This window comes from Protobothrops mucrosquamatus, unplaced genomic scaffold (genome assembly GCF_001527695.2).
Source record: "Protobothrops mucrosquamatus isolate PMUCROS unplaced genomic scaffold, P.Mucros_1.0 scaffold_144, whole genome shotgun sequence".
Taxonomy (NCBI): domain Eukaryota; kingdom Metazoa; phylum Chordata; class Lepidosauria; order Squamata; family Viperidae; genus Protobothrops; species Protobothrops mucrosquamatus.
Window position 1 is genome coordinate 593210 of NW_015386220.1, and position 10422 is coordinate 603631.

Consider the following 10422-nt stretch of genomic DNA (forward strand, 5'->3'; position numbering starts at 1 on the left):
CGTCTTCAGGTGTTACATTCGGGCAGGTTTGGATTGGCCTAAATTTGTACTGCTGCTTGGTTTTTTCCAACCAAAGAGATACCTTTGTATCAATAGAATAGAATAGAATAGAATAGAATAGAATAGAATAGAATAGAATAGAATAGAATAGAATAATTTTAATAGAATAGAGCTGGAAGGGGCCTTGGAGGTCTTCTAGTCCAGCCCCCTGCTTAAGCAGGAGAACCTATACCATCTCAGACAGGTGATTGTCTAGTCTTTTCTTAAAGATCTCCAGTGATGGGGCACCTACAATTTCTGGGGGTAAGCTGTTCCATTGGTTGATTGTCCTCACTGTCAGGAAGTTTCTCCTTAATTCCAGGTTGCTTCTCTCTTTGATCAGTTTCCAACCATTGTTTCTTATCCTTCCCTCTGGTGCTCTGGTGAACAACCTGGCCCCCTCTGCCTTGTGGCAGCCCCTCAAATACTGAAACACTGCTATCATGTCTCCCCTATTTCTTCTTTTCTTTAGACTAGCCAAACCCAAACAGCCGTTCTTCGTATGTTTGATCATCTTAGTTGCTCTTCTTCTATTCTATTCTATTCTATTCTATTCTATTCTATTCTATTCTATTCTATTTATTCTATTTTTTCTTTTCTATTCTATTCTATTCTATTCTATTCTATTCTATTCTATTCTATTCTATTCTATTCCATATTTTCTATTCTATTCTATTCTATTCTATTCTATTCTATTCTATTCTACTCTACTCTACTCTACTCTACTCTACTCTACTCTACTCTACTCTACTCTACTCTACTCTACTCTATTCTTCTTTCGCTGGCCGGCCAGTGATGGAACCTTTGTCCCTGACATGCCACAATGTGATGGTGCAGTATCTGATTCAATGGATCAGCAGTTATTTGACAGTCCTTGAAAGATGGATGAGCAGAATGAAGTAATTTGGAATAAATGGGCTTTTTTTTTTGTAATTCGCTCTGTTTGTTTATCTTAGCATTTGGTGTTCAGCCATCTTTCCTCCCCCCCCCCCCTGAAAACCTTTCATCAGACATAACAGCTGGCTTGTGTGCTGAAAAAAACCACTAATAGAAAACCGATGTTTGCCCAACAGAGGAGGAGAAAAGCACCAAATTAGCCATGAAAGAATGTTATAATTTCAACTCTTCAGACAAAAAGAGACTGAAGTCAACTGTGGACGGCACTTGAGCCCTGGCGTTTTTAATGTCTGAAGGATCAAGGAACACAGAAGATAAACTTGCAACTCTAAAGTTGAGTACAGAGAGGTTGGGATCTTCATATACTGCAAGGTATCCAGTACACAGTAACTTGCAAGTGAAAACCTTGAGTTGATTGGTTCTGTTGGATGCATTTCTTCATTGTTTTCGTTTGTTTATTTTCTTGTCTGTGCATCATATGCTCATAAATCTGAGAAATTCAGAATGTCCACATTCTTCCTATCCTGAGTCTTCAAAATCCAGAGTGGAGAAACGTTGGTGAATGTCACCACCATGACATTTCTTCTTAGGTGACTTTGGCCCCATTTTACAACCTTTCTTGCCAGACATGTTAAGTGAATCACTGCAGTTGTGAAGTTAGGAACATGGTTGTTAAGTGAATCTGGCTTCCCAATTAACTGCAACAGTCATAAGTATGAACCAGTGGCCAAGCATCTGAATTTGATCTCGTGACCTGCAATGGTCACAATTGTGAATAAGTCATCAGTCACGTTTTTTCAGTGCCAGTTGTAACTTTGAACCGTCACTAGATGAACTATTGTAACTACAGCTGACCCCTTTTTGCCATCTGAAGAGGGAGCTCTTGTAAATTTACTCAACCCAGGGCTTTTTTCCCTTGCAAGCAACAGAGATGTGCTTTAATAAGATAATATGCATGTTTGAAAGCAATGTTTAAGGAAACCCATTCAGCTCTGAAAATAAGTACTGTATCAGCTTTAATAGTAGCTCCTTTGCTCCAATTTTCCTCCTTCCTTTTTACCACAATTTATCTCTGCTGGCATGTCTCGCTAACCACTAATTTTTTAACTAAATGGAGCTACTTGTTTGAAGCGAAAAATTAAAGCTGCGCCACTAAGATGTCTTTAAAATATAACAATGGAGGGAGAGAGAAGAGAAGAGAAGAGAAGAGAAGAGAAGAGAAGAGAAGAGAAGAGAAGAGAGAGAAAGAGAGACAGACAAGAGAGAGAGGAAGAAAGCGAGAGGGAGGGAGAGAGAGAAAAAAGAGGGGGAAGAGAGAGAGAGAGGAACAGAGAGAAAGAGAACAGAGAGGAAGGAAGGAAGGAAGACGAAAAAGAGAAAGGAAGGGATAGAGAAAAGAGAGAGAAAGGAAAGGAAAGGAAAGGAGAGAGAGAGAGAGAGAGAGAGAGAGAGAGAGAGAGAGGGAGAGAGAGAGAGAGAGAGAGAGAGAGGTAGCTTAAGGATTTCACCCTTCACTTAGTGTCAAATTCAATTTGGTATTATTTATAAAGATTAATTCCAGAAAGAGGAAATTGCTGGGTCTAATTCAAGGCCACAAAGAGTTGGTGCTTTTAGAAACCGCATTAGGGCATGCCAAATTAAGCTGGTTTTCTAAAGACAGGCAGTTCTCTTCGGATTTTCATTAATTTATTTGGTGTGTAATTAGTTGAAAAATTAGACACGGAGCTAATAGGAACTTCTCTGAATTGGTTGGGACACATTCATCTTGGCCTAACACCCTTTTGGGTGAACAAACCTCTAATTAAGTGAGGAATAGTCAATATATTTATGTAATTTGCCATACTGAGTTCGTTGAAATTCAGGGCAAGTGCCTATTTCTACATAAATTCTGCTCCCAGTATAGGGATTTGTTTAAAAAGGAGACATTAAACCCCATTCATCTCAGGCATAAGTGAGTGTGATTTATTTGGCTGGCTGGATTAAATATTCTGGGTGGATGTTATTAATATCCTCATTTATGTCTCATCTTTCTTCAATAAGTTTATGGCTGGGTGACAAGAGAGTTATCTGTTTTATTTTGTAATGTGCTTTGCAATCCTCGCTCAGAGCTACTCAGGAAACATCTAAGAGGCTTTGAATGTGGGCCAACACCACCTCCCGCCTTCCTCCATTTAGCCTGAATGCTCTCCCTGCTACAATGGACTGTCAGCTGTAGCTTTGATACGGATGGAAGATTAAAGCAAGAGGTCCATTTCTCCCCAAAATTGAGATATTCTTCTGGTTGTTTTTTTTTCCCTCACACACACACACACAGAGAGGACCTCCTCTCGTATCCAGGCGTTGCTGCCATCTTGTGGCAAATTGGTGACACTTCTCAGGGACGAAGTTAAGGGAAGCCATGTTGCTAAGGAGTGAAGAGTAGAAGCAGGTACCCAACTTGGTTTCAGGATCCAAATTTCATCATGAGTAGACTAGTTCAAAACAAGTGCATACAACTTACCTACAACGCCATATAAAGACATATAAAGGTACAAGGGCTGGCTGGAACTATGTCAAGTCAACTGACTTCTTACTCTCTGTGCCTTCCAGGGGCAAATGGTACATACCTTCAACAAACTTTACTATGCACAGTTACCATTTGTAAATCTCTTCCAGATTTATTTATGTATGCCTTCTCTCTCTCTCCCTCTCTCTCTGTGTGTGTGTGTGTGTGCGTGTGCGTGTGTGTGTGTGTGCATGAGTGTGTGTTTGTGTGTCCTTCATCCAAATACTTGCCAGGTTTGACCTTGTTAAGAGCCGTAGTGGATCAGTGGTTAGAATGCAGTATTGCAGTCCGATTCTGCCCACTGCTAGGAGTTCGATCCTGACCAGCTCAAGGGTGACTCAGCCTTCCGTCCTTCCGAAGTCGGTAAAATGAGGATCCAGATTGTTGGGGGCAAAATGCTGACTCTGTAAACTGCTTAGAGAGGGCTGTAAAGCACTGTGAAGTGGTATATAAGTCTAAGTGCTATTGCTATGGCTTAACTTAAGTCAAGAATGTCTAACTGCTAAGAAAATCAAAAGAATGTTAGTCACAAAAAATGGTTCCCCGCTCCCTGCAATTGAGTGTCTACACAAGTTTACAAAAGATAAATCTTCTTTTCAAACATCCAAGACATGATTGTACAAATACTGGTCTACTGCAAGGGATTTGTATTTGAAAAAGTCCTCCGGCAAAGTGCCATTCAGTTGGGGACAGAGGACTGCTGGACTGACATTGGTGGATCATTCTTCCTTTCCTGCTTCTAAGCCATTTCCTTGCAGGTCATCAGTGTTCTTTTTCCTTCTAATGGCTGCAGGATTGTTTTCAGGAAATCCACAATAGAGATTGTTTTGGCAGAGCGCTTGATCTGCATGAATTAAGCTGCCCATGATGCTTAATTATCTCTGACAGCTAATCACCTAATTTTGCTTTACAAGTGATTTGGAGTCGGAGTGACAGCAGTGAGCACCCAGGCTGATTCTGGGCACTTCTCATGCATGTCTTATTAAAAAAAATTAAAAAAACCCATCTCTAATTAGGATTTTGGCAAAGCGGATTTTGGGAAGAAAGAGTTGGAGCAGGTAAATGCAGCTCTACCGATCTGTACCGTTGCACCGTGATCCAAGGAGTTGAATTCCAGAACCACACTGAATTTGTAGAAGGCTGAAACCTAACTCCTTACTGCAGTCCAACGTGGATATATGAAATGTGAAACAAATAAGTTCCATTTGTCTAAGACTGTGGACCATACAAAACGATCAAGCATTTCTGTTGTGGAGTCTCTTATAAAATTAGTTTTACGGGATGTCCTGACGATGGACGGGAAGACAATGTTTCTCCACCCACTTTTTTCATTATTCCTCATACTAAGATTGATACTAATCATTGGGCCAACCTAGGTTTATAATTAAGGTGAGCATTTGCTTAGAGCAGGGATGTCAAACTGCCGGCCCGCGGGCCAGATGCATCATAGCAAAACCTCCCCCACCCCATTGCCGGCAATGGAAAAGAAAGTCGCGAAACGTCACGACACGTCACGTGACGTTGCCAGTTTGACACCCCTGACTTAGAGGATACATTACAGATCTCGTATATGCAATTCTGTCTTTGCAAGATCAAATCTGGGTCAGTCATTGGGACTGGAGGTTTACTATTCCGAGCTTTTGGACTTGTGCTGGAGCCCATCCTCAGGGATCTTCTCCCTCAACAGAATGTGTGCTTTGGGGTATTCTGTGGATCCTCCCTCCCTCCCTCCCTCCCTCCCTCCCTCCCTCCCTCTCTCTCTCTCTCTCTCTCTCTCTCTCTCTCTCTCTCTCTCTCTCTCTCTCTCCAAATAGCCTGTGGAAAGTCTTACTAAATTATCTGATCTTTATTTAGGAAGATCATGTCCAAGCATTTGAAGGCCCATCTCACAGAGAACGGATGAGATTTTCCCCATCTTGAAATGTAGATGCTGGAGCAGCATATTTCCAAGGGTTACTTGAACACGGTGATTTTTGAGACGCTCTCCAGTTCTCTGATTGTTAGAGGATATGAGAGTTTTCTCTCCGAGACCCTGAAATTGCTTTTCATCAGAAGAGACAATATTGGGCTAGGTGGACAATGGCTTCATCTGAAATAAAGGTGGTCCCTAGAGTCCCGCCGAGCAATTCGGAAGCCTTTAGCTTTTCATTGAGATGCTTCATAATGTTCAGTCTTGACACATTGAAGGAATTGTCCAAAGATGTTTTCGTTTTGCACACCTGCCCGTCGCTAATATTTGGAGTCCCAAAGCAATCAGAACTATCATTCTGTCATTTGCAAGTCAGCCCGGTGTTATCTGACTAGGGAGAACTAATTCCTTACTTTAGAAAGTAGAAGCTTTAAAGGTAGATCATTAGTCAGGAATAAGTAGTCATCAGCAGCCCTGGGGCTCAGCTGTATCAAGCTGTGGCAGAAGAATCCATAGGAGGGGGAGGGGAGTTCCTTCCCTGTGGAGACCAGCATCAAATTAGTTTTTGGTTGTTGTTTTTTTGCAAACTGGAACATCAGCTGCTTTTAATGAGACCATCACTATGCATAACCCTACTCTCCCTGTTTGACAGTGCAGGTGCTCAAGGCTTTAGTTAAGAGTTCCCAGATGGAAATGTGGGTTTTTTAAAACCTAAAATCCTGGGTGACTGATCTATGGAATGGCAGATTCCACAATGTGGTGCAAATCTCTGACAGCCCAATGTTAAGACTGAAAGCAAGGCTTGCAGATACCTCGCCCTGTATACCTCAAATGTTGGGCTGAAAACCTTTGTGTTTTAAATTTTATTTTTAAATTGGTTGTCCCAAAGGTGCTTTTGACAGAAAGACAACTGGACTTTGTTTATCCTTGAAGACGTTTCACTTCTCATCCAAGAAGCTTCTTCAGTTCTGACTGAATGGTGGAGGATGGAAGGATGTATATTCCTTGCGGTCATCTGGTCGTTAGTACTCATTCTGAGAATTGTTGAGGCCCCTTGGAGCTTTATCTGTACCATCAGGGTCAGCTGAATAGCGCAAATGGGTGTGGAACCTTCTTGGAACTGCTGAATGGACTATGTTGTAAACAGGAGATATCTTAAGATTGAACAGCCCTCTCTCAACAGAGGGGGAGGGATGCGACACCACATATCTCTTGTTTACAACACAATCCTTTCAGCAGTTCCAAGAAGATTCCACACCCATTTGCACTATTCAGATGACCATGAGGGCACAGATAAACCTCCAAGTGGCCTCACAAAGAATGCAAATGACCAGCTGTCTGCAAGGAGTATAAATCCTTCCATCCTCCACTATTCAGTCAGAGCTGAAGAAGCTTCTTGGATAAGAAGCAAGATGTCTTCAAGGAAAAACAAAGTGCAGTTGCCTTTCAAAAAAGCACCTTTGAGACAACCATGACCTGGATGACTGAGAATCTCCACAGACTTTTAAACTGGTTGTTTCCCAAGGAGCTGAGAATGTTTGGAGTGAAATGTTGGTCTTAGCCATCTGATACTTTTCTTCCATGGAAGGTTTCCAAGCTGTAGGAGACTCAAGACCTTCTTAGTAAATATAAGGGAATGGTGACTTTGTTTCCACCTTCCTTGAAGTCAAAGTGTGGGGAAGATTTCATTAAACTTGCCTGATAAGGAAGGTTATCCTGGGATGGCAGTAATGAATAAGGAGAGGGCTGAAGTTGATATATACTACAAAATAAATCAGGCATTGGTTTGCTAGGAAGAGAGTTTGGTTTAGTGGTTAAAGCACCAGGCCAGAAACCAGGAGTCAGTGAGTTCTAGTTCTCCTTAGGCATGGAAGCTGACTGGGTGACTTTGGACCAATCACCTGGAAGCCGTGAGTTCTAGTTCCATCTTAAGCATGGACTTTGGACCAATCACCTGGAAATTATGAGTTCTAGTCCCATCTTAAGCATGGAAGTTGACTGGGCGACTTTGGACCAATCACCAGGAGATTGTGAGTTCTAGTCTAAGGAGACCTGGCTGGTGATTTTGGCCAGTCGCATTCTCTCTCAGCCCACAATGTCAGATTTGGGCAACAAAACAGTCAATTCCTGTTGCAACAAATGGATCAACTGTGTATTTGCTGGAAAAAAACATTAGGAAGAACAAAAATGTGAGAATCGCATATCTGTAATGAGTTTACTAGGGTACTTAAAACCTTCGGTACTGTCACTTGAAGTTGTAATTGAGTAAATCGATGGTTTTAAAAAGAGGTTTTCTGACTTTGTGTTGCTGTTGTCCTCATTTGCTTTCCAGAGGGGACTTTTCTGTTTACTTACAAACTGGAGAAGTGAAATTCGAGGATTTATTCTGTGAAGCAATCTTTCTTCCCTACCTTTCTCTTGAGTGAAGTATTATTCACCGAACAAGCTACTTCCTGGAAATGATGATTAATCCACTTTGTAACATTTGCTTCATGTTACATAATAATTCACATTCCAAAAGCTATTTTGGACCATTGAAAAGACCCCCCCCCAAAAAAAAAAATAAATCTGCTCATTATTTATCAACCTAAGTGGAAAAATTGAGAGTGGAACAAGTTAGAGGTTGTCATTTAGCTGTATTATACGTTCCTCCTTTGCTTCCTTCACTACATAAGAGATCCTGAGTGCTTTTTCAGCAGGTAGCTAAGACGCCTCCTGCCAATTGGAAGCTATAGAGCAGAAAACAATGGCTCAGTGGCACTGCCTTCCCGCCATGTTTCCCTTCTGCCACAAAGCAAATTCAAGTGTTTGCAGAACGAGGTAAAACAACAACAACAACAACAACAAAACAACCCTTCTTTTTTAAGAGGAAGAGTACTTTTGAGAAATTGCGAGACAGATTCCAGCACAACGTTAACCTGAATTATCCCACCGGCTCAAAATCAAGAGCCATCTTTTCTAGATTTCACTAAATCCAACAATAGCCAGGCACCTATTTCTCAAATCACCTAAGCAGACCAATTAAGACAATAATTGCACTTGGTTATGTATCTCGCTTTCCATCTGACACGTTAGAATCATACTGCTTGGAAATTGCTCAGAACGTGTGCAATCAGTCTGTTCAGTTCAAACATTCAAACTGATTAGGGAAGTCAGTCCCCGCAAGGGTGTTTTATTCTGCAGCTTGGTCTGGTTTTGTGAGAGATGGTTGTTTGCTTTTTGCTAGGATGAAGCCCCTCTCCACTTGGCCTTTGGTGGGACATCGTCAGGTTCCAAAAAAAAAACAACGCCAAGAAAGTTAAACAGAGTTACTTCTAAGCAGTTCCTTTTATTGTTCCTCACTTATAAATAGAAATCTTACTAAATCAAAGTAACTACTTACATCATGAAAGAGATACTCTGAGAACTTCTAGGCAGGAGTTGACCTGACCCTCTTCCTCCCAACCAAACTTCCTTGTCTCTTGGTCCTCTGGAATACAGCCCATTCCTCACCCCTAGGAATCCAGACTACATTCCACCACAGATATTCAGTGATATATCTGGTAATCTTCTTCTTGTGCCATATCTGTTATCGGACGTTGGCGATCATGTTGGTGATCCTGTTTTTATCAGCAGCCGCACAAAAAAGTGCTGCTGAGTTTTGTCCAAACCAGTCCCTTAGATTTTGAAGCCACGATGTTCTTCTTCTGCCTGGACCTCGTTTGCCTTCAATCTTTCCCTGGAGGATTAAATGGAGTATGCCATATTTTTCTGGGTGTCGCATCACATGTCTGAAATATTCTAATTTTCGTTTTTTAATTGTTTTGATGATTTCCCTTGGCTTTCCCAGGCGGCTTATCACCTCCTCATTTCTGATCTTGTCAACCCAGCTTGTACGTAACAGCCGCCTGTAGATCCACATTTCAAATGCTTCTAGTCTCTTCAGGTGGCCTTCTGTCAGAGACCAACTCTCTACTCCATAGAGCAGGGTAGAAAAAATATAGCATCTGACAAGCCTGATTTTCAGTCTTAGGCTTATGTCGTGACTGCAGAAGACCTTTTTCATTTTGAAGAATGCTGTTCGAGCTTTCTCTATCTTAGTCTTTACTTCAGTGGTCATGTCCCAGCTTTCATGTAAATTAGAACCTGGTAATGCCAGTCCAGAAACATGGAGGATTAAACACAAGGTAGTATGCTGTTTCTCGTCCAATGCTCAGAGATCTGCTTAAGAGGACTTTCTGCTGCTCAGCTTGTCCTGTTGCTTTTTTGCTCAGGAACTTGATAATGCCTAATTTAGATAACTTAAGTTGTTCAAATTAGTCTGCACCAAAATACTGAACTGGATCTGATCATTTCAAACTGATCTGGACTCTTAAAATCCATGGGTGTGTGAAGGGCATCCTCATAGGTCCACATTCACTTGAATCACCTCAGATGCCTTCAGTTTAAACAAATTAGATCAATCCCTGATTCATCCCCATTGACCTGATTCCAACATTTGAATGGACTAGAATTTCATTCAGTCGATCCAAATATTCAGATATTTACACCTGCTTTTAAGAAGTGGTCTGTAACCAGACACAAAACAAACACCATTCTGCTCATGGAAGTCACGGTTGTTTGGAGTGCTTGTTGAATTCCCTACGTTTGTTGACAATTTCTGTTTTACAGGCAGAACTGATGTGGGCAGAATGTTAATATAGTCACAGAAGGATATGTGGGAGACCCTGCATTTTGGATTGATTCAGAGTGTTTGTGTGATGTGTTGTGAACATCTGTTGACCTGAAATAATCTCAATGCTTTTCAGTAACTGTAAACTAAAACATGGCACTTTTTTTTCCATATCACTACCTTTCACAATTTGTATCCCTTTTTCTCCTGCTGATCTGATTTGTTTCAATAAAAATCTTTTTTTTTCCCTCTGTGTCCTGGGAGCAAACAGGAGTTGAAAACAGTAAAAGCAATGAGAACTACACCAAATTTTCTCACCAAATACAGTAGGTCTTTCAGAATAGAATAGAATAGAATAGAATAGAATAGAATAGAATAGAA